This window comes from Diceros bicornis, unplaced genomic scaffold (assembly GCF_020826845.1).
Source record: "Diceros bicornis minor isolate mBicDic1 unplaced genomic scaffold, mDicBic1.mat.cur d_74_multi, whole genome shotgun sequence".
Classification (NCBI taxonomy): Eukaryota; Metazoa; Chordata; class Mammalia; order Perissodactyla; family Rhinocerotidae; genus Diceros; species Diceros bicornis.
In genome coordinates, this window is record NW_026690930.1 from 850,343 (window position 1) to 875,765 (window position 25,423).

General features: G+C 41.0%; 2 long non-coding RNA genes across 5 annotated transcripts in view; both read left to right on the forward strand.

The window, feature by feature from the left end:
• LOC131402350 (uncharacterized) lies at window positions 1-24,292 on the forward strand. 3 transcript variants are annotated; one of them, XR_009218577.1, is made up of 4 exons: window positions 1-112; window positions 7,537-7,593; window positions 9,509-9,574; window positions 24,202-24,292. It is a non-coding gene; the product is annotated as an uncharacterized LOC131402350 (long non-coding RNA). The 3 variants fall into 3 exon arrangements; XR_009218578.1 differs by lacking the exon at window positions 7,537-7,593 and having other exon boundaries at window positions 93-112; XR_009218576.1 differs by lacking the exon at window positions 1-112 and having other exon boundaries at window positions 7,152-7,593.
• The window catches only part of LOC131402349 (uncharacterized), a 277,855-nt gene that overhangs the window by 61,518 nt on the left and 190,914 nt on the right, over window positions 1-25,423 (forward strand). The gene's annotated exons all lie outside the window — the stretch shown is intronic.

Below are 25,423 nucleotides of genomic sequence, written 5' to 3' on the forward strand. Positions count from 1 at the left end.
ACAGTTGGGTCAGCACATGGCCACCTTGAAAGAACGTGATAATTCTATCACAGAAGAGGTAGCTAAGAAGTCTGAAGTTTTCCTAGTCACAAACGTGGACCAGAGGACAGGGGTTAGTAATTTTTATTTTTTTTAATAAGTTTCAAGATGTACAAATTATTCATTTAAGGAAATAGTCATGTTCTTAACAATGGTTAACATAGTTGAAAAAAGATTAAATAATAGTGAGGGTTTATGGTTGGTTTTAACTTTCTGCTCTCAGGCCTTTTGCATAGTGTTTTATGTAGGAATCTCAACTCCTTACGTAAAGTTGATTCAGGTTTTGGAGCTAACCTAATTAAGCATATCTACCACAGCATTTTCCAAGGAACTTAGAAGCCTCTTGTGGCATCCTGGTTTTCTTCCTCCGCTCCATCGAGAGCCGGGAAACAGAGCCGTCTTCCGTGGCTGGTGTGTGGGCTGGGGGCGAGAAGGTCCGAGGGAGTGGAGCCTTGCTGTGCCGGGTCCAGCCTAGGCTAAGGAGTTGGTGTTTATTGAGTAGATTCTGAAAAGCCGGTAGAGCTTTGCGAGCGGGGCTGTAATGAGGTCTCTGCTGCGCCTTGGGGAGTTCTGTCTGCTTGGAGTGGGACTGAGACGGGGAGGAGCGAGCCCTGCTGTGGGTCAGACAAGACAGCAAGGGGCCTGACTCAGGAGCTGGCACAGAGGGGCGTGTGAGCTGCTGAAGAGACCAGGCAACCGATGGAGCAGACTCCCAAGGAAGGCAGGAGGGGCTCCCACCCAGGGGCCAGATTTAGAGCGTTCCCGTCGTGGTCCTCGTCATTCCCTGGAGAAGCCATATACTCAGAGAGACGGCCTTTCCTTTCCTGAATTTAATGTCTTGTGCACGTGTCTAGTTTCATGTATGTTTTCTCATCCTTATATGTAATATAGGGTTTTCTGGCTTTGATGCTTTTTATTTTTATCATGCACAAAGTTCGAGGATTCTGCATGTGCCCCTCCCGGAGGCGCGGCTTGCCATCTCTGCACTGAAGTCACACACCTGTGTGGCTGTGCGGTCCAGAGCCTCGGCCATCACCCCTCAAGCCTCTCAGAGCACCTTCAGTCCTTCTCAAGCCCCCCTTTCTTTGCCCCTTTGATTAAAAGAGAGTAGAAGTGCTTTTTTAAGCATTTCAAACATACAAACAGAGAGTGATAAAATGAACCCAGGAATCCCACGCCTCCCAGCCCAGACTCACATGTGTCGTTACCATTGCACCCTATTTATCTCAGACCTGCTCCTCCTCTGCCTTCTCCTCATCTTCCCACCCCTCCTCCTTTTCCCCCTCCCTCTTGGCTTCTCTCTCTCCCCCTTTCACGCACCTTCCCTCCCTTCTTCTGCTCTTTCTCTCCTCTTCTTCTCCCCTCCTTTTCTCCTTCTCCTCCTCTCCCTCCTCTAACCTCCTTCCTCCCCAATTTCTTTCTCCTGAAATAAATTATTACGGAGATACAGCCCCTGTGCGCTTCTCCTCAAGCCCCTGCCCCTTTTCAGAGGTAATCTTGTGCTATCCTTCCCACACATATTTTCATTTCACTGCACTTCCTGTGACTCAATAAATAACCTATAGTTTTGTTTTGTTTGAGGTATGATACCACTTGTGTGAATGTTCTTTGAGAAAGAACCATGTTCTTGAGGAAAAACAGAACCTGTGTTTTTTAGATCTGTTCCACACCTATTGATAAATGTAGATCTTTTTTTTTTTTCTTTCTTTCTTTTTTTAAGTCAGGAAGATTAGCCCTGAGCTAACATCTGTTGCCAATCCTCCTCTTTTTACTGAGGAAGATTGGCCCTGGGCTAACATCCGTGCCCATCTTCCTCTACTTTATATGTAGGATGCCTGCCACAGGATGGCTTGATGCACCTGCCATGCATATGTCCACGCCTGGGATCCCAACTTGTGAACCCTGGGCCGCTGAAGCGGAGCAGGGGAACTTAACCACTCTGCCACTGGGCTGGCCCAATAAATGTAGATCCTAAGAAGGATTTGTTTTCCGGTTTTGTTGTCCATTTTCTCTAGTACCATTTTGTAACAACATTGTATTCCATTCTTGTTCACTCGAGTAGGTCACATCTCAGCCGTGTCAAGGCTGAAATAAACAGTGGTCCACTGCCCTTTCCTATCTAGTCATCTTCTTTTAAAAAGGTGTTGTTTATATTAGAAAACATATTCCCAGTTCCAGACAACCAATCCACTCATAATTTTTCAAATAATAACTCCATTATTTTTTTTTTAAAGGATCTCTCAGTGTTGCTTGGTTTTTTGTTTTTTTTTTTTAATTTTATTTATTTATTTTTTCCCCCAAAGCCCCAGTAGATAGTTGTGTCATAGTTGCACATCCTTCTAGTTGCTGTATGTGGGACGCGGCCTCAGCATGGCCGGAGAAGCAGTGCGTCGGTGCGCGCCCGGGATCTGAACCCGGGCCGCCAGCAGCGGAGCGCGCGCACCCAACCGCCAAGCCACGGGGCCGGCCCAATAACTCCATTATTAATGAGAAGGGGCTGCCCAATTAATAACTTATGAATCAAGTGCTATTCTGCCTCCCCTCGTAGGTTTTTTGTTCCCTTTTAAATCATCCTGATCTCATCTTAGTGACAATCATAAAAATTACCAATAAATTAATCACAAAATCTGTCCTTAAAAATCGAAGTAAGCAGGCAGTTTCTGAAACGGTTAGGTTGTGACTGAAGAAATGCACAGCCGTAAAGAACAATGTTACCAAAATGACGTGGGCAGGGCAAGCCTTGCGAACTTTAGAACAAAATGCTTTTGTGAGTTCTAGGACTGCTTTGATTTACATGTCATGCTTTTACTATTAGCAAAATCAAGTATCTTTGGTTGTTTCCCTGTATTGAAACAATATACACCTTTAGTAAATAGCATGAGTTACATATTTCTCTGTAGATAAAAATCTTAAAAATAAGAGATTTTCAAAATTTAAGAAAGTTCTACTAAAAATTACTTGGCTAAGAGTCTAATGCAGCTCAGAAATATTTACTTTGATCTCTTGGGTAAATGGCTAATTAAACAGTCACGTGTAAATGATGTTTACCTGTGGGTCCCCTTGCTGTCAGCTAGAGTCAGTCCTGTCTCTTGAGTAAATACATCATTAAAGCCGCTGAAACTCAGATTATGTCCCCTTGAGACCAGATAAGATCCACAGCACCCCCATACCCTATTAGGCAATTACATAATTGAGCTGCAGGCTTTTAAATCAGAAAAATTTATAATTACTTTATGTGGAAAAAAAAATGAGTTGGGTGCTTCATTAAAACACAAAGTGCCTTAATACTCCTTCTCTCCTAAGTAATGTCTGTTTCCACCGAGGAGAACTTCTCCAGGGAAAGCAGAGTGGCTTACTGGTGGCACTCATAGAGTGCCCCCACCACACATACCAGAAAGACACATGACTAGTCACAGAAATCCCTTCATCTCTCCCTAAGGATCGACTGTTCTCTTGGTCTTCTCTCTTGAATACTCATTTGCTGGCTCATATGAATACTTTCCCCTTTCTTTTAATTGCTGCACAGATAAAATCCCCTTCCTATAACTTAGACATACCTTAGGTGATGATGCTTGCATTTCTCTTTAAACATTGAAAAATTACTTCTGGTGTGCAAGAGGAAGGTTCTTGAGGAAAAAGTCAGTTAAATCTGTGTATTAGGGGAAATTGTCATCTGCTGTCTACATCCGTGGTTTTTAATTCTCCTGCTTTTCTGTCTCTGCATTAACAGCACTGATTTACATACAGAAGGAAATGTAATTTTATTAAATGCTTTCACATTCGCTTTCTGTTTGTATTTGTACCATCCATCGCAGAAATCAGATTCCTTTGGAGCTAGCATGTGTTTTTCTTAAAAAACTAGCAGGAAAAAAAGAAAACCAAACTTGGAATATTAAGGTAAACAAAAAGGAGAAAATAAAATTGCCCGTTGACGTTGTGGTGCATGGTTTTTAATATTTAATATATTGGCAAACATGGGTTGTACTGTTTGTGTCCATAGCTTCTTTTTTTCCCACTTGTCACAAGTGAACTTCCTTTCATACCATCACATGTTCTTCTACATCATTTCCAACAGCTGTGCAGAGACCCCTGTGTGGCTATTCCACTGTCCCTTTAACCAGCCTCTTGTTCAACATTTAAGTTGTTTTTAATTTTTCCTGTAGTAAAAAAATTTCAAAGAACATCTGAGCAATTCAGTTTGTACAAATATCCATGCTATTTCCTTAGAATGAATTCCTAGATGTAGAGTTGTTAGGTCGAAGGGAATGTGTGTCTTTCAGCCTTTTGCTCTGCACTGCCAGATCTCACTCTGGAGGGGTCATCAAAGTCACAAGGAATGGAGGAAAATATATATATATATAATCTGAGCTCTTTATGAAACTGGGTGCTATCAACCTTTTTTTTTTTGAGCACCAAATTGAGAAGTGCAAATGACATCCAATTTTTTTGTTCATTTGACCTTTATATTTACCATTGAGGTCAAACTTTTCCCCTACCTATTTGTGAGCCCTTTGTGGTTCTTCTTTTATAATTTGCCAGTTCGTGTCCTTTGCTCATTTTTCTATTAGGTTAGTAATGTTTTTCTTGTTGACTTGTAAGAATTGTTTTTATATAAATTCGTACAATTTGTTGCAATATTTTGAGCAGTTTGATTTTTGCCTTTCATTTTTCTTAATGATATTTTGGACACAAAGTCTTTTCCGTTATTATCTTCATCTGTCTATTTATGCATTTGAATATCACAGTTAAGTTTCTGGATATAAATTAAGAGGCAGCCTAGATGACTCTTGGGGTTCTAGACCTAGCAGGAACCGTAACTGACCTTTGAGAAAAATTCTGGTAGAATTGAGCCAGTAATTCTAAGTGTCCTGCTAAGTGTAAATCATAGGACGATTTGCCTTTCTAAGATGTCAAATATGACCATCAGTCATTCTACAAATAGTGTGTGCCTTGGCATTGAATTTCTAAGCCTTTTCTCCTGGCTCCTGGGAAGGCAGAAAAGTGAGGAACTAGTTTGTTCTATTGACTTAGGCTCCAGACTGCTGAGAACAGTGAGACAGTCCCCAGTCTCCCTCCTGGGCTCCAAATGTATGAAATCAAAGAGAGCCTTTATTAGCTAACAGATAAGTTGAGACCCAAGCATAGTCTATTCATAAGCACCATCAGGAGGCCCATGGTAAAAGTGTTGTCTGGTGGCATTTTTCAGATAGAGAGCTCCAATTTGCAGAGCCCATTCAGTCCCAGCATGAGCTGTGTAAAGCAGCTTGTTCCCTCTTCTCTGGGCTTTTGTTTCTTTGTAGGTATGGGTTAGTGTTGTCAGTTTCAGACTGCAAGCTCCTTCAAATTGGGGACTTCCTTAGAAATATGCCTGGCTAAAGCATCTGCAAACAGTACATCCTGAGAATGTATTACAGATGTTTTTCCTGACTCTGCAGAAGTTGTTTTTGACTAGAAACCTCTAACCATTCCTTGTCTGAGATTGACTTTTGTTTCTGTCCCTGCTTATCATTATTACCTGCTTATTAGGGATTTATATTGTGGGTTCCCTTATGAATGACCCATTGGGCAGATCTGCTGCTCTCTTTCTTGGCTCTGTGGTCCAGTAAAGTGAAGCCAACCATTCTCATGTAATTTGACCATCCATCAAAATCCTTATAAAATAAAAGACTCATCTTTGAGAAATTATCTCTAGGATTATCTTAAAAGATGAGTCCTTTTATAAACATCTCTATCAAAAAAGTAAGAGAAATCCTAGAGATAAGAGTATTGAGTAGTGAAGATAAATGGGATAAAATATATGAAATAAGTGAAAACCTGCAGTATGCCCACTACTTTATTTACCTCACCATGGTAAAAAAAAAAAAAAGAGGGCAGAGTGTAGAACTAGTAGCAGTGGTGGTATTCTTATCAAGTATACAAGGACTTATTAGAAAGACATTTGCAGGATTATTATAGCATTTTATTCTGTGTTCTTTTGAAACCCAGTTGGAACCCAGCTAAAGCAAAAGAGGGTCTTAATATGAAAGAGGTGCACAAAACAGTGAGATAAATTGTGTGTCATCATTGAGGGCCCAGTTACAAGTAATCTGAGTCATTGACAATCCAAAACAGTTTCCATTATCTGCAAATTCTACAGTAAAAAGTGTAGAAAGTCCTTTAACAATTTTATTCTTAAAATATGTGTTAAAACAGTGGCTCTTACGAAGTCATGCCAAGAAATTATTAGTTACAGCTATTGCATAAGGTAATACGATGAAGAAATACATATTTGAGGCTCTCTCAGAATGTTTGAATTATTTTAGGAAAAGAAAATTATAACTTTCACTTCAGAATTTGGGTCAGTTCTTTTTGTTCATATTCTAAAATGCTTTTCATAGATCCAGGATGATTGGGCACACAGAATAGGAGCTTATCTCTCTGTGGAAGCAGACAGACTAGAGCAGGAGAGGTGGAGGTCTGGAAATGAGACAGGCCACAGTGGTCCAGCTTGCGCACTGACAGTTGAGAGATGGCAGGTCAAGGAGGTGACACTATTCTTCACACCTGTCTTCCTGGACAGATTCTGGAAGCAGGTGCAGTACAGTGGTCCATGTAGGCAGCTGGGATTGAGGCATTATGGCAGCCAGTGATGGGAACCAGCGCTGGCCTGAGCTTCGAGGGCAGGACTCTACACCTGAACCCCAGTATGCAGAAACAGGGATACAATGCAGGTCATCCCAACAGAGAATTGTCACAACTCGAGTAAAATTCAGGGACTACTTTATGTAAATAGAGGAAGAGCTCCTGGTTACTAGAACTGGACCACAGACAGGTGCTGGCTACAAGGCTAACTTGACACCAAGTCCTTCGGCCGAGGAGACTAGAATTCCTTAAATCCCCTAAAATCAGCTGCTCCGGCCCCTAGGATAGGCCGTGGATCCAGGTGGCCAGCTGGTCCAGGGGAGGGCAGAGGGCAGGAGCCTTGCAGGGATATCAAGGCCGATGGCAGTGGCCTTGTATGTTCAAAGCCAAACTTACAAGGCAAGATCTTCCATATTCTGCCTCTGTGATTCTTCCTGTCAGGGCATCTTCATGAGAAGAGATGATTATCTTCCCCCTTGTTCACTAGAGAATTCTGTTGTTACCCCTTCGCTCTCAAACTAAAGATGACCTATGAGGCTTTGTCCAGTTTTGCTCTTCATATTAACTTGTAGAGTCTCGTGTCCATTCTACAGGTTGAGTTGGACATTTCCTTGTATTTACTACTGTTGCCAGAGACCAGGGAAAGGTCAGCACCACCACCGAGATTTCCTCTCCCAGCAGCCTGGGCAAATCACCACTTCCAAGTAGGAAATGAGAGAGAAACACACTCTGGCAGCGGGACAATGTCATCATTGGTTGTTTAACTCTTGTTACCAGTATAGTTTTATTTCTTGGGGGAAGAGTGTTGACCTAGAAATTAAGAGACATGGGTATTTACCTGTCCTGTTAATTTTTACTTTTTCTCTGCCTCTCAAGTTGGCTGTGATAAAATCTGTGCCCACCTCCCTGCCCAGGACACATGAGGCGATATGGGTAAGACAATTTGGTGCCCTTTGAAAACAGATAGGCAGTGTGGCTAGTAAGTTTCCTGAGCTCCCCAGCAGACTTAGCAGCAAAGTGCAGAGTGTGTTTATCCTTGATTGACAATTATGCTTTAAAATAAGGGCAATTCTCTTTTTGCTTAGTGTCTCCTTCTCAGCCACCAAGTTTTTCTACAGTCTTCTCATTTGAGGGAAGTTCAGGGGTCATTTCTGGAAGGATGGGGATACTGCAAGGTCACATTTTTCCACATCTCTTTCTCAATCCAAACCAACAGCATTCATGCAATGAGAGAGTCGATCTTGGATAAACCAGCCCAGGTTCACAAGAGTGGTCACATTTCACATACGTACTTCACAAGCAGAACACTTCAGCATGACATAAGATTCAGGCCACAAAAAAATGTATTATTACAAGTGTAAGTTGTTGTAAAGAATTAAATTATGCTGCAAAATAATCAGATGTTATTTTATCTTGAAGACATTTTAATTTCAATTAAATGTCAGGAAGCAAATTAAATCCAAAGTAAAGCTTAACCTAAAATTATGTCTGAAGGCTGGGTCTTTGAGACCAACGGGAATGTCGCTAGAGTTTATTTTTATTTCTTTTAAACACTGTAGGCAGCAGCGTTATTGAAAAAAGCCCCTACAGAAGAGTGTGACGATAGTTCGGCCGTTCACAGTAATGAATCATCTTGCAGCTTGCCATCTATTCTGAATGACAGTAGTGGAATAAAGGAAGCGAAACCCACTCTATGGCTCAACAGTGTTCTTACAAGGGAACAAGGGAACTGTTGTTAAAGGGTCTGTCCACAGCAAAAACGCATTCAGAGTCAACGCAAACACCCTTTCTCAAGGTGTACCTATAAAAAAGCAGACTCAAGAACACTTCTAATTTTAATATGTATAATATGTTATTTGTTTTATACCACCTTCCAATAAATATATGTTTTCATTCAGTCTAACAGGAATAGGAAACCTAATTGTAGATCTGCTGTCCTGCTGAATTTCCAATAAAATAAGTTTTTATAAATTGAAATCTTAACAGGACTAAGCACTTGGCAGTAGATAATTATTATCATCCCACAAAGATGAAGATGATTCTATGAAAATGAGTCCATCAAGTACTTCACATAGAGTACTATGAAGTTTTTGATATCACTTAATAGAATTTACTCATAATTGGTAAACATTCTTTTTAATTATAATAGAACCTTTTATAAGTTTAAACAGATGATTAAGAATCAGAGTTTATGCCCCCCAAAACTTAATAACCAATTTTTAGTATCCAGAAATTGTGATTATTATTTTTTTTTAAAGATTTTATTTATTTATTTTTCCCCCCAAAGCCCCAGTAGATAGTTGTCTGTCATAGCTGCACATCCTTCTAGTTGCTGTATGTGGGACGCGGCCTCAGCATGGCCGGAGAAGCGGTACGTCGGTGCGCGCCCAGAATCCGAACCCGGGCCGCCAGCAGCGGAGCGCGCGCACTTAACCGCTAAGCCACGGGGCCGGCCCGAAAATTGTGATTATTTTAACGTTATTGTTAAGACATGCCAATAAACCGCTATAATGTATTCCCAAGAGAGCTATGAGTTGCTCAGGATATATTCAGAAGCTGATACACATGCACAGGATTTGAGGCTCGCTTGTTTTAAGCCCCAGTCAAATTTGATAGATGTCAGGCTAAATCATTTTGCATGAAAGCAACATAGAGATACCTTAGTTTTAGAATAGGTTTCTTTTTAGGAACAGTACTATTTCAGACAAGAAATAAACTAAGCAAAGAAAGGAGGTGGGGAAGCAGTGAAAATAAAAGGAATGGCAGTTAAGAAAAAAAAAAAAGCAAAGGCCTATTCCGTAAATATAACCTTGAAATACACTTTTATTATCTTGTGTTTGATTTTTAGACGTTTCAAGTGGCTGCGGAGACGAGAGCAAGGAAGAGAGCATGGCAGCAAAGATTCCAATCACAGGTAAAGTTATGGTTGCCTAAGAGTTTCAAACACAGGATTCAACCTTGTTTTATAATCAGAACATTCTAGGTTAGTGGTGTGTGGACTCTGCTAAGAGCAAGTATATTCAACTACTACGTGCTGGAGGGGACGATTAATTGTAAGAGCATGATGTGTGCGCTTACATTAGCAGAAACTGAGGTGGAAAATAAGCATGCCTATTGAATTCTTCATGATCATGTTACACAGTTACACGTGTGAGCACCCCATCACATAGCCTTTCAGCACCTGCGTCTGTGTGACAACGTCAGTCTCCGTGGGGAACACCAGTCATTGTGTGGCCAACTACAGCTGTTTCTGATTTTACTCTTTTCTTTCCTGTGATAATTGAATGTGTCTCATTAAAATAAGAGCAGGAAAAAAAAAAAATGCCAGACAAGAAGCTTGCTTGTGCCTCAGTTACAAAGCCCATGTGATAATTTAAAAATTTTAGCAGTAACGTTTCATCAAGACCTATTAAGATTTCTGCACATGTATTACGCTTGTTTAGCTGGAATCTGAATATCATTACATTTTTAGTTTTAGACTATCAACAGCAGCAATGAGTATTCTGAACAGAGTTCTATTTGTCATACGTCTAAATTTACTAGGATCTTATTTTGTAAAGTGGTACACTACTTCATTATAAATTCAAAGGTCTGACTTTAAATATTTATACAAGTAACCACACCACTGCACTGCGGTACTGAGGCATGCATCTGCATATGTGGTCGTTTTGTTGTTTATAAGCGGAAAAGAATAGCTTTCTTTTATGACAATACAATTCATAGCCTGATGATTAATTTTTTAAACTCATGTTTCTGTGATGAACTCTGGTTTTGAAAAAAGAGTTTATAATAGAGCAATTATTGTATATATTCTGCATCAGATAATATTTCATTCCGAAATACAGAGGTTTTCTTTTCTTTTAAACATTTTCCCAGTGATATGTTTATTGCATTTTTATTCTTCATTTTGAGAAAACTCTGGTAGCGTTCCCTCTTTATTTTTTTGTTAGTAGAAGTGTAGATGATCCCAAATTGCAGATAATCAAGAAGTCATTTGGAGACTTTTCTCTTGCATTTATCTTTGAATGCAGAAGTATCTAATGACCTCTGAATTTATTTCAGTTAAAATTATAAAGACTTATTGGAGAGAAACCAGGAAGTGATCTCGTTGCCCATTCTTGCTTCTCTTTTCAGTATTCTTTCCAGTCATTCCCTGCTGTGAGCAGATGACTGTCCTCAAAATTAGTGCAAACGTTATTTTCTCATAGACTTTCTTTATAAGAGAAGAGATAGTTAAGTACTGGAGTTTCAAATCTTTCTTTTTTTCTTGTAGAAAGAGGTGTGATGTGCCTAGAAATAATAAGGGCTATTTACCATTAAGATTTTTAAAGAAATTTTAATTCCAACAACCTACCATCAGTCAATTAATAGTTGGCAGTTTTAAAAAAATGCTTTGTGGGGCCAGCCCGGTGGCGTAGTGGTTAAGTTTGCACGCTCTGCTTTGGCGGCCCGGGGTTCATGGGTTCAGATCCTGGGCGCGGACCTACACCCTGCTCATCAAGCCATGCTATGGAGGCATCCTACATACAAAATAGAGGAAGATTGAGAAAGATGTTAGCTCAGAGACAATCTTCCTCAAACAAAAAGAGGAAGATTGGCAACAGATGTTAGCTCAGGGCCAATCTTCCTCACCAAAAAAAAAAAAAAAAGAAATAAAAAAATCCTTTGTGCCTGTTGCATGCCAAAGTTTTAGACATATAAAATAACTTGGGAGATATAAAAATAAACTTTCAAAGCCATTTACTTTGAGCATTTCCATTCTGTCCTCGCCACCATACTCTCTTTCTTCTTTGCTCCCCACCCGCTGGACTTCCCATGAAATTAATGTTTGAGGGCCTCATGTGCCTTGACTCTTTAATGCTGTTGTCATGTCTGTGATTGAAACTACTTTGCTCTCTAAGTTCTTTTTTCCCCAGTTTTTTAAATTGAGATATAATTGACATATAACATTGTAATAGTTTAATCTCTAAGTTCTTGACCATTATCTCTTTATTAAATCTTTGTGTCTTTGGCATAATTATTGGAGATTTGGCCTTGGTAGAGTAAAGCAGGTATATAGTTTGATTTAAGATAGAGTCTGGGGCCAGCCCAGTGGCGCAAGTGGTTAAGTACGCGCGCTCCACTGTGGCAGCCCAGGGTTCTCAGGCTCAGATACCGGGAGTGTACCGACGCACTGCTTGTCAAGCCATGCTGTGGCAGCATCCCATATAAAGTAGAGGAAGATGGGCATGGATGTTAGCTCAGGGCCAATCTTCCTCAGCAAAAAAAAGAGGAGGATTGGCATGGGATGTTAGCTCAGGGCTGAGCTTCCTCACAAAGAAAAAAAAAAAAGATAGACTCTGCCTCCCCCTTTATAATAGTTTTATTGAGACTTTCCTGTTTTATGGGCTGCATTCCTTCTAGAATATTCCAAAGAAAAGGAATATTCCAGAGGCTGTTCTCAGGGTTGAGGGGATGTTGCAATTGAGCCTGGGCTTTGGCATCAGCCGTCAGTGTCAGCATTTTACTCCCTGCTCTATTTCTCCACCTCCCTGAGCCTCTGTACTGGGAAAGCAGACATACCACCTGGCAAGATGGTCTTAAAGTTTACATGAGATCGTGTGTGTGCAAGTGCCAGGCGTGTACTACACACTCAATACATGTAAGCTGCGATTTATAATAATAATATTCATGTGAATGTTAGTAGTAGTATTGATCTTCTGCACTGGCCCCACAGTCCCCAGTTTTTCAAACCAATGCCATCTAGTTAAAAGGAATCTCACAAAGCAAACTCAAAGAGGAAAAGAAGCAGGGGGCTGGGGGTACAGTGCCACAGAAAGCATAATCCTGAGACGAGTCTTGGAAAGGCATCTGAACACCACCTCCTGAATTGCGGTAGCCACTTGGGACCAAGACTCGCCCAAGCCCTGTGCTGCCATAATTCCTCCTAGGCAGTGCTTCCCAGTGGTACCGCTAAATTAGTTTCTGCAAGAAATTTCCACTTAAGAACTCAATTGATGATTTGAATCCAGAAGGATATTTACCCCATCAAAAAGGAATCTTGAGGAGAGTTGCATGATATTTTTGGAACTTCTAATTAGTCCCGTGGAGAAACCCTTAGAGAAGAATCACAACAACGTGGTGCAGTGGCTCCTGGGGCTCTCACTGGTCAAGGCCCAGCATCTCTGCCTGTGAGTGCCTGTGTGCCATAACTCTTACAGGCTCACAGGTGAGGGCGTTGCAGGGCACACGGTTCCCAGGCGACAGTCCTCCCCTGCTGTGCCGCCTCACCGTGTGGATGGGCGGATGCAGCGTTTCCCCAAGCGTGTTCTGTGCAGGCTCCACCCCGAAAATGCTTCAGGGAATACACATTCTCTGACCAAATCCCGCATAATCGCGCTCTCCCTCTGCAACATGCACAGTGCAGGGAGCACGTTGAAAACTTTTAGACTTTCAGTAAATGACCCATTTAAAGGTGTGAACTTAAAGTTTCAAATAATTATCTTCTATTTGAAAATGGAATCCTTCCTATGAACAGCCAACAGAATTAATATTCTGTGGAACATGTTTTGGGAAATATACACAGATATACACAGAATGTTTTTTAAAACCTTGAGTCTAATGAGGGCACCAGTATTCTTAATACCCTAAAATTATCGTCAACGTTTTCCCATGAGTCCTTTTTGTGGGAATCTCCCTTGTGGATGAGATTGCTTTATAATGAAGCTTTGGCTACTTTAGTGTAACTAAACCCAGTTGATGTTATGATTGAAAGTTACTTGTTAAAGCTGCTTCCTGAATTGACGAATTGACGACCAGCATGTTCCAGTAGTGAGTTTGGACAGTCCAGAAGTGCTCTTCTTTAGTGTGGGTCCTTCTGCGTGACTATTTGCTTTACAGCCATCTCAGAGGAGATGTAGTAGAGAAAGACACCGAAGTGAACCCAGGCAGGCACCAGGAGTTTGGGCAGAATGGAGGGGAAGCTCTGAATGATGAGGGCCCTGGGGAAGTTTAACCTGAGAAGGGTACAAAAGCTATCTTTAAATATTTGCGAGGCCTCCACGTACAAGACAGAACGTTGATCAAGCGTAATTTTAGAGTCTCTCAGGGGGCTCTGTGTGTGAGTGGTGCAGGGAAGGAATTCACAGCTCAGTAATGGAAGAACTTTCTAGCTCTTCTTTGAGGCAAAACCAAGCTGAGTGTCTTCCAGGTATAAGATTCTGTGCTGGGTGCTTGAACCATGGCAGGAACCTACTCTCTAGAGGGACACTGTGGAAGGAATTCTTGTTTCTGGAACTGACGTTCCTTCTAATGCTAAGAGACTGTGATTCTCATTCCATATGAAAGAAGTCAAATGTGCCAATATTCTCATTTCTTTATTTCCCTTTCTTATTTGCTTATCACTTCCAAACATAGGTCTCCTTGGCAGAGGGGCTCATCCTTAAAGAGTTTGCTGTCACTCTGAAGGCATCTGCTTTGTTAATCATTTGCAGAGTGTTGGTTTCATAAGTTGAGCTCCTGCAATCTGTGCTAAGATTTACATAGAAACCCTCCCGTACACAGACCCACACACACAACCAGAATAAATATTCCCACAGCCTGTATGATCTGTTGTTGTTAACACAATCTACCCCTTTCATTAGTCTGGTTGTTCACAGTGAAGAATTAAGGTAGAAATCAAAGAATAATTTTGATATCTATGAATGTGTGGTTTTCTCCCTATAATAGATAGTATATCATTTGCATGTATATTACACCTTTACTTTGGCTAAGTCCTGGGAATAAGACTGGGTCCTTGCCCCTCCTAAGTCTTCATCATCTCTGATCCTCACAACAGTCCTGTGGGGTAAACATTAGGGACCCATTCTACAGTCAGTCCAACAGAAACTTAGGAAGGTTGAGTCCTGCTCAAGGCCACATAGCTAGTGTGTTGGATCTTGAATCGAACTCAAACTTCAAGATTTAATCCCTGAACTCCTTCTGTTCCACCAGCCTGCTGCTTTCGTTTTACAAGAGAGGCGACTGCATCAAGGTGTCTGGATTAATTAAACATCAGTGTATATCATCACAAAAGATGAGCTCCACAAGGATGCTTTGTGAGTGATGATGAGCGAAGCTATACCTTTCCTTTCTCTCGTGTTAGGCCTAGAGAGGTGGGCACTTGCAAGGATTTCCGAGTATGGATTTTGCCAGGAGGTGTGTGTGCCCTTTATACAGCGGGGCGAGCCTGAGTACACGTGCAGGACTAGAATACTCAGGTCAGTGCTTCCCTGGAACACTTAGACCAGGATTAAAGCCATGCTTATCTAGATTATGAGGGAAAATCTCATCTGAACTACTTATACCCCCAAGTGAAATTTCCCACGTTGGCAATTTTATTTGTATTCATACTGAATTTACCTCTGAGAGTGAAGTGAGTTTTAGTTTTAGCAAGTGACACAGGTTATGCTAAATGTCATAGAAACCCGTCACCTGACACGGTATCTGGCACACAACACAGTGGGCACTCAGTTTGTCAAACGAATGAATAAAAACGAGTTGGAATCCAAAGATTAAGGAGTTTCCTTAAATGCTTGTTGATTCAGGCCAGAACGCTGTCTCTTTCACTCAGTCACTCTACCAATACTTTCCCCACCCCACGTGCCCATCCTGGCAAAACTCATCTCCTTAAGCTCCGTGTGAAAAGGGCTCTCAGCTTTTATCTGAAGAGGATTAAGCCTCTAAGAATGTCCATTCAGCCTCTCATTCTTTTGACTCCTATTCTCTCGGTCAAGCTGTGTTGAAAGTGGTTGCCTGACAGTGCCGTTTCTCACTGATATTCTTTGGCAAGCTGAAATATTCAATGTCATACTAAGGTATGTCCATTTAGAAGCTGTGAGGGAGGTCAGCCACTTGGGGTTCTGGGCAGTGCTTCTCAAAACGTTATTGCTTGAGTTTTACATCAAATTGGAAAAGGCTGGGAACATACAATAGCCAGGTTGTCATTGGTGACTGGATTTACCCTGGGAGAGAAGACTGTGGTGACAACGTTGGACGCCAGAGTACAGTGGCGTAACACTCCACTAAGGAGACTTTACTAAGAATGTGTCTCACCTGTCCTGTCCCAGAAATGCACGAGGATCAGGAAAGACGTGTTACCTGCCAAGCCTGGGAGCCCCAACTCGTGCAAAACCAGGGGAACCATCTCATGCTGCTGGATTGTCCATTGCAGTCCCTGTGGCCCTGTCTCTGTGGTAGATGTCAGGCTGCTGGGGCTTCCCCTTTGCTGCTACAGCAAAGCGTCTTCACTCATGACATTACAGGGCGGTGGTGTTTGTTTAACATGGTCAGTAAAGAATGAAAGGCACCTTTCTGAAGAGTGTTTTCGATTGGTTGCTCCTGCATTCAAGGAAATTAATTCATAAATGCCTAGAGAAATTCTCCTTGGTCGTTGACAGTAGAATCCTGGGTGGATACCTATGCCCCAGCCACACCCTTGACCAGTTACATCAGAACCTCTAGGGGTGGGGCTCAGGCATCAGTCTTTTATAACACCCCCAGGTGACTCCCCAGGTTTGAGAACCATGGAGCAGGGGGTCTCAAAGCTGAAAGAGCCTTTGTAGGTCATGTTGTGAAACACCTTCATTTTATGCAAGAGACTCAAGTGGGGAGAGAAGAGGTTGGGCTTCAGATATTTTAATAAAATCGAGGATCATGAAGTGTATTATTTTCCTAGGGCTATTGTAACAAAGTACCACAAACTTAAAACAACAGAAATGTATTCTCTCCCAGTTCTGGATGCCAGAAGTCTAAACCAAAGGCCAGCAGTGCCGTGCTCCTGAAGGCTCTAGGGGAGAAGGCTTCCTTGCCTGTTGCAGCTTCTGGTGGCTCTCAGTTTGTGACAGCTTGACTTCAGTCTCTGCCTCCATCAGCACATCACCTTCTTTTCTGTCTCTGTGTCCACTCTTCCTGTCAGGATGCCTGTCATTGGATTTAGGGCCCACCACAAATCTAGGATGATTTCATCTTGAGATCCTTAACTAATTACATCTGCAAAGAACCTATTTCCAAATAAGGTCACATTCTGAGGTTCTGGGTGGACATGAATTTTAGGGGAGACATCATTCAACCCACTGTAGGGGGTGAAGAGAGATTTCTTCATATTTTACATTTCTAACATCTAGTTCATCTTATACATTGATTATTCCTGACCCTACTATAATGCTAATGATAATATTATTGTCTTTATTTCTGATTCTTCTCATTATATAAATCATTGAATGCAAATTGCTAAAAATATTGTTTTTAAAAATATTTAATTATGCCAATAAAATATAGCTTCCTGATCAAGATTACTCAATCTTTGAAAAGTTCAAGATTGCATGACTTGGAGAGTTAAAAATTCCCCTCCCATGGCTGAACAATGTTAAGTGGCAGGCACTATGGTTATAAATTTACATATGAAGTAATACCAGCGGAACTGTTCAGTTCAGTTTTGGAACATTCGTTAAAGTTCAGTTACAAGCCTGACATTTATTTTCAAGTGTAATTGTTGAATTACTCCGTAGAAATTAAGAATGTGATGTAAATTTTTTTTTTTTAACTGAGGAAGATTCACCCTGAGCTAACATCTGTTGCCAATCTTCCTCTTGTTTTTGCTTGAGGAAGGCTAGCCCTAGGCTAACATCTGTGCCAGTCTTCCTCTATTTTGTATGTGGGTCGCCGCCACAGCATGGCTGACAAGTTGTATAGGTTGGTACCCAGGATCCGAGCCTGCGAACCCAGGCTGCCGAAGCGGAGCATGCCGAACTTAACCACTATGCCATAGGGCTGGCCCCTAAATATTTATTTTCTGAAGCAGCTTCAGGCAACTCATGTGAAGTAGGAGTTTCTCTTCTCTGTACATCAGCAGTCTCTGAGAGCACAGAGAAACCTTGGCAATAGATTTACAGGCCCACAACACTGGGGGAGTGGAGTTTATTGCAGAAAGTCTGGACATGAAAAGTGATTCTCGTCATGGATCCAACCTATGTATTTCAGGTTCACATTGACTTATGGCCTTTGAAAAAAATCCTAAATATAGATGAGTTTTCTGTATTTTCAGAATTGTGAAGGCACCCATATCCTAATATTTTCTTGTTTTCATTTGAGCAGATTACTAGACAAATGACTTCTGGATTTTCAGTGATAATATTTATCTTTAGAATTAATTTTAGAAATATATGTCACAATTTTTATTTTATTTTACAAAAATGACTATGTTTGCTGCATCAGCAACACATCTAGTAACAGTGTGGAAAAAAATTTGCATGGGTGTAGAAATATGTGAAAAGTAACAGCACTGGGAAACTCAGTGGACAGAAAATACTTTTCAAATTTAATTTTTAAATTTCTACATACTTCCTATAGGAATAGTAATTCCCCTTCCTTACTCAAAGATGCCCAGTTCTTTGTTGGTTCAAGGTTGTTTTTCTATTTGTAGTGATGGTATTGTTTGCATCTCCCTTTGTTACTCCTTTTCCGGGCCCAACTTTTCTTTCTTTCATTAGGGATTTCTGCGCAAGCCAGAGGCAGATTCTCTGCCTGGAGACACCCCTAGAGGCTGGTGAACCCTGCCTCTCTCTGGTTCTTGTAATGAGTTGTTAAAAGCACTTTTTCATCAAATATTTTCTTTTTCTTTCTAGATTTAGAAGTATTTTAGCAGGTGTACATTTGCATATAAAAGAGAATAAAAGATAAGAAGTTGAGGCTTTTTCTTTCTTCCCTCCTCAACATCATCTCTCTCCTATCTCCCTTTATTCAGCATGTTTTCGCTTTCCTTCTCTGGCTGTTTCCATTTTCTAGACACGAAATGCATATCAAAAAAAAAAAAAAAACAATCTCAGTGATTCTTCACCACTTTGTAGGAAGATAGATGATTGGGTTTGGCTGGCTTATGTAACAAAGTAGGGAAAAACATATTTATCTCTTTGTGTCATCAGTCTGGAATTAATAGCCAAGGATGGATTTTAACCCCCTGGACTCCTTTATTTTATGTTTTAAATTGCAATATTTTCTACTTTTTAAATTAAATCTTGACACAGATTTGAGTGTATAATAGATGCTTGACTGAGAGATCCAGAACTGAAAGCTTGAGCATGCAGATATATTTGTTTCTGTGTGTACCAGAACATTCTAATTGACAATAATTGTATTCTTTAGAAATATTTGTTTTATCTAATTATACGCACTTCTCAATAATTTTCTGAGAGTTTGACATGACTAATGAGCGGAAACGTTTCTCTGGAGTTCTCAGTCACAGGCTGGAAAGTAAAGCCTTAAGGGGCTACCTAGTCCTCGAATTTGCAGACTTAGGGTTTACTTGCAGTTGAGAAGACTCAAGTCTTTTCTCCTTGGAACTGGAGGAACTCGGCCCCCACTTGTCTATAGCAGGCTGATTTGAACTCTAGACTTGTTACTTTTGCTCTTTTGTTCGTTCATTCATTTCGTAACTATAAATCTGCAGGGCAATACAGTGCAGCTTTGAACTGCTTGATTCTTCACTATCCTTCTTCCTTCTAGGAGAGCCTGGGCCTGAGTTACCAGAAACTTCATGCCCGTAGCTTTGCCTACTTGACTTATGAAGTTGGCGTCCTGGCCAAGACCTCTAGGCTTTTCCAGGAGGAGGTCTGAATTGTTCGAGTGCCCCTAGCAAGACGTAGACTCTTGCCTCCAAAGAGTCTGAAGCCTGGTCTATTTGATACAAGCAGCTACTTAAAAACCTCCACACAGCTCTTGCAGCCTGCCTTGATAGTGTGTTCCCGGGTCTCTCAGCTCTGTCAACTACGGAAGCTTTTGCTAACATCTAGCTTATATCCCTTGGCTGAAGTTTTTCTCCGAGTGTTCTTGTGCCACTTTTAGGGAACACAGAAAAAATTGCTCACCACCATCTAGTTTCGAGGTTTCCAATGTGTTCTGTTTGGCCTGTGCAGTGTTGCATTTTTTTTTTTTAAGAAAGGCAGGAGTCTGGCAAGACTAGGCCCACTTTCCCACCTGGCAGCAGTTGGCTGTAGCCGGAGAACAGCTGTCCCCCCTGGCCAGGCATGTGCTCTCCAGCTGGCCAGACTCACTTCTCTGTGCTACCTGCTTGGCCCCAGAGCATCTGCATTTATAATCCTGCCCTGTCCAATCTATGCAATTTCTGTTCTTAAACCCTCTTCCCTTGTTTCTACGCAGGCTATGTAGCCTTTATCCTCTCATTGTTATTTTTTAACCAAACCTTAATTTTGTTTTTCCTTTTTGGGTTGTTTCCCAGTCCTTCAAATGTTTTGTGCAGCTCTTCTGACTAAAACAGGGGTGACTGAGGGTGTGATACATGCCATGGGAGAATGACCACAGCTCTGAGCATCTGCTGCCCGACACAGACCTCCTGTTAGACAGCAGCACCTGCCGCCTGCTCCAACCCCTCTGGCTGGTTTGGTGTCTTGGTCCTGCCTCAGTTAGTGTTTCTTCCTCCAAGTGAATACACTTAATCCTTTCACCTTTTAAACTTCACTTTGCCCTTAAACCACACGAGGAAGCATGCATCGGGGATGGGAGCAGGCCATGTGCCCAGCAGTCCTCAGCTTGATTTTGCCAACCCTCTATTACTTAGGTCAGGGCGGCTATGTCCCAGATAAAAATTGTCCGGGTGAGCTTCACTGACTTTCCGCTTAGAGAAGGGCTACAGAAGGTTTAAAGATCAAATACCAGTAAGGAGCTATGGCTGGGAAGCGGGGTGGGCTCTGGGAGAACGAGACTGGAGAGACAAGCTACATCCCTCCAAAACTGTGTACGGTTGAAAGCAGACTCAGGGCAGCCTTGAAGGGAAAGGCCAGTTACAGAGTCCAAGTCCTTCAAGAAGCAAGGGAAGGGTAGATCCTACAATTCCTCACCCACAAGAAAAGAAACTTTGTAACTATGTATGGTGACTGATGTTAACTAACTGTGGTGATCATTTCACAATATGTACAAATATTGGATCATTATGTTGCATACCTGAAACTAATATAATGCTGTATGTTGATTATACTTCAATTAAAAAAAAAGAATAAGAGGAAGGAAGAGAAGGAAACCAGAATGGAAAGTGTGTGGAACATGGAAATGGCCTTTCTTTTCCAGAGTGGTAAAATAAAATGGTCCCTTGCTGCTAATGTGAATTCACTTCACATTCCTCCTTTGCTAGACTCAGACCAGTGATAATATCCGTACTGTCCTATATTTGGACAGAATACTTAATCCTCCCAAATGTGAAATTAACTCACAACTACTAGCTTTATATTTTTCACGAAAATCTTCTCCTAAAAATAAAAGGCACGTGTTTTCTGAGGAGCAGGAGAGCCAGCTCACTGGAGTCAGATGATTTACCTCACAACAATAGATGAGAGGAAAGCCTAACTCCAGCTTCCAGCTGCCAGGAGCCTTTGTTTACCAAGAAGCTACTCTTTTTTTCTTTTCCTATTCTTTTTTTTTTTTAACTTTTATCTTTGCTCTCTTTTCCTTGACCAAGTCAGTATAATTGAGTGCAGAAATAGCATATGGTCATTATGATCTGGACTTGTATCCTAAAAGCTGAAAAACTTTTTGGTTGATCTTTATAGAATAAAAACAAAACAGAACATTTTTACCTCTTTTACAGTGATTCCTTACCTTTTTAGAATTCTTTGATTTTATTGATACTTCTCCTCTCCCAAAAGTACCTTACCACAAATCTGAAGTAATATAGGTAGTAGGACTGACAGGAGAGTGTTATGATGCTGTCCTAGGACAGTGGGACTAATCTACAGCAAGAAACACTTTCTGTCCTAGGCCAGTACCCAACACATATACACAAGTTATGCAAAACAGTACTTTCCCCTTCTGCATGCATGACATCTGGTGTTTTCTTTATTAAATTTGTCAAAATACTAGTTCAGGTTTGCCCAACTAATATCACAATCCAGCAATGTTAAAAAGTGTTGCCTTAGGATTTATTATTTTCAGAGTTGAGTCCCTGATCTGTACATATTTTAACTATATAGCATTTAATATTTCAAAATATGATGCTCATTTTAAGTACTTATTTTTATCTTGATTGATTCTCAGTAGGGCAAGATGTTACATTTGTATTCGTCAGTGTGACGGTAGTTTTAATCCAGTAATAAGGGGCTCATGGTTAAGTTCTTAAATTGAACCAGCAAAAGCAGGAAAGCAGTGATTGCCAGCCTCCGGTGCTGACAGCAGGAGTCCTTTTGTTTGTGGCCATGTTGGAGATGTGGACATGGATGCTGTTTTGTTATGTCTGTGCTAAAACTCTATTTCTCCAGCCTCTCTTTCATCCAGGCATCCTTGAGCCTTGAGGTAATGGGAAAGTTGTGTCTCTCAGGTTCTTTACGTGATCATTATTTATTGTTTTTCCCAACAGTCTTCCCCACTTTAACTTACAGCAGACACTGTTAACAGTCCTGCAGGGTAAGGGTGTCCTGTGGGTGCCCAGGCTGCTGCTGACCCCTCTGGGGCACCTGGCTTTGCTCCCTGCAGATGCTCTTCTCTGTCCCTACGATGAGCCTGGTTAGATTTTCTCAGCGGTGGGTCCCCCAGCTCATCCTGCTGCCGCCTCCCCTTCCTGACCTTCCCGCCCCTCACTCAGCCCAGAGACCCCACACTCGAATGTGCAAGCCTGAGGGCCAGGGCAGCGCGTGCTGCAGAGGACCAGCTGCCCAACCAAGGCAGTCAGTTATGTGTCTTCTGATTCATTCCTGTAGCCGCTTCTGCAAGGCCTGGACTGGAGAGAAACCATTTTACTGTGAGTTGAACCTATCCACAGACCCACTCAAAATAATGACTAGAATTTGGCCACCTCAAATACATTCATACAACTTGACTTCGAGTCTTGAAACCTGGGTTCAACTAAATTGTTTTTCGTTTGTTTGTTTTCAGAGTTTCTAAAAAGGGACAGTTCAAAAAACTAATTTGCATGCATTTGAAAAGTGTTAACATCGTAGGAGGAATTCAAGAAACTTGTTTCTAGGTAGTAGAAAATTCAGTATTTCTGTGTATTTTTTTCACACCTAAAGCAGTTAATAACAATTTAGCAATATCATATATCCAATCAGTGTTCAGTCAGGAGCCAAGCAGATATCTTTTCAGTTGATGTTTTTTGATGAGTAGCCAAACTGTGCCATTGCACTGCATTTGGCTCATATGTCTCTTAAGTAGCGTCACCATATAATTTATTGTCTAAATTAGGAAACTTTTGATTAACAAAAGACAACTCTATTAATTATTATGCTGGGACAACAGGCAGAAACCTGAATTGTCATGGACAAATTCTACTTTTTATTTTAATTGTGGTAAAAAATACATAACTTTAAATTTACCATCTTAACTGTTCTTAAGTGTGCAGCTCAGTAGTGTTAAGTATATTCACATTGTTGTGCAACAGATCTCTAGAACTTTTTCATCTTGCAATACTGAAACACTATACCCACTAAACACTAATACTCCCTCCCCCTTCTTCCCAGCCCTTAATAACCACCTTTCCACTTTCTGTTTCTATGATTTTGACCACTTTTGTTACTTCATATGAGTGGAATCATACAGTACTTGGCCTCTTGTGACTGGCTTATTTCGCTTAGTATAAGGTCCTCAGGGTTCATCTACACTGTAGTATGTGACAGGATTTCCTTCTTTTTAAAGGCTGCATAATATTCCATTGTATGTACATGCCACATTTTCTTTATCCATTCAACTATTGATGGACATTTGGGTTGCTTCCACCTCTTGGCCATTGTGGAAAATGCTGTGATGAACAAGGGTGTGCCAATAACTCTTTGAGATCCTGTTTTTAGTTCTTTTGGATATATACCCAGAGTGGATTGCTGGATCATATAGTAATTCTATTTTTAATTTGTTGAGGAAGCTCCATACTGTTTTCCCTAATAGCTACACCCACCAGCAGTGCACAAGAGTTCCGATTTGTCCACATCCTCCACAACGCTGATTTTCTGTTCTTTTGATAGTGGCCATCCTGATGGGTGTGAGGTGATATCTCATTGTGGTTTTGATTTACGTTTCCCTGGTGATTAGTGATTTTGAGCATCTTTTCATGTGCTTATTGACCATTTGTATATGGAGAAATGTCTATTCAAGCACTTTGCCCATTTTTAATCGGGTTATTTGATTTTTGTTATTGTTGTCGAGTGGTAGAAGTTCCTTATATATTCTGGATATTAACCCGTTTTCAAATATATGATTTCAGTTATTTTCTCCCATTGTGTAGGTTGCCTTTTCACTCTGTTGATTGTTTCCTTTGACATGCAAAAGTTAAGTTTGAGATAGTCCTGTGTGTCTATTTTTAATTTTGTTGACTGTGCTTTTGGTGTCATATCCAAGAAATCGTTGCCAAAACCAATGTCCTGAAGCTTTTCTCCTATGTTTTCTTCTGGGAATTTAATAGTTTTCAGTCTTATGTTTAAGTCTTTAACCCTTTTTGAGTTGATTTTGTGTATGGTATAAGGTAAGGGTCCAACTTCATTCTTTTGCATGTGGATATCCAGTTATCTGTGCCTTTTTTTAAATCTGTAGAAACAAAAGCCTACCAGTTGCTGAAGTGGTCTACCCTTCAGGATAATACAAATCAAACTGAAGACAGGTTCCAAAAGGCAGATGCTTCTGCATCACAACTGTCTGGTAAGTGAGCAGATTCAGCACTCACAGCCAGTGTCTAGGTGACCCAAGGCAGCAGCTAGTGCTGTGCTCAGGGAAGGGTGGTCATTCTTTGAAAGTTTCTGGAGTTTGCTTTGTAATAAGCTATCACTGGATCAGAATCAGCCAGTACTTTTTCAGTCCTTAACAAACAAGAATTTGGAAGAGTCTTCCCTCCTGGATATGTGCCAGCCCTGGCATGGCGATGGTCCTTACAGGCCCTTGGATTATACCTGGCATGTCATGATAGTAACTTGTCGCTAAGTACCACAGGAGACGCCCCAAATTCTTTCTTTTCCCACATCTTCCAGTTTCTTAATCATCAATGGGGAACATCATCCTGGGCTATTTTCCCTCACCAGAATGTTGGAAAACTTTGGGTTTTTTAAATGAAAAGACTGTAAATCCCAGTAAAGCTAAATTTTAAGCTTAAGTGTAGTTCCTTCAATCTAGGATTTTTGTTTTAATTGTAATTTTCTTTGTTTTCGTATACTTTATTGCATTTTTATTATTTTCATTGGTTTTTATTTTATTACACCTTTTTTTTAGTATGTCACTTCAGCTCCCTTTGTGCAAGTAAATGGATTCATACAGAAGGAAGTACACCTTAGTCACTTCCTTATCCTTACATAAACCACCATTCCATAATTTCACCCATCAGAATGAACAGTGATCTCTTAACATCACATAATTCCCAGGCCATATCCAGATTTCCCAATTGTCTCAAAGATGTCTATATCAGACAGGCATTTTTTCGAGGGACATATGGTGCATTAGACTTAGCTGTCTGTCTTCAGAGAGCTATTTCCTAGATAATATTAGTGTTAGAATTGGTTGCTGCAAAATTCTGTTATTTTGGTTGTTTTGAGGATTCAGTGAGCCACTGCAGGCGAAATGCCCAGCACAGGGCCTGTTAGAGAGCAGCCCTCGGCGACTGCTGGCCGCGGTGGTGCTGGGTGTTATGTGAACTCCGCGAATGTGAGACATTGTAGTTGGCTGAGGTATGAAGCAGGGCCTCTGCCCCGATGGAGGGCTTCATCACTTTGGAAAGATGTAGCACTCGTGAGCCCTTAACCGTTTGCTTTTCACCACTTTCTTCACA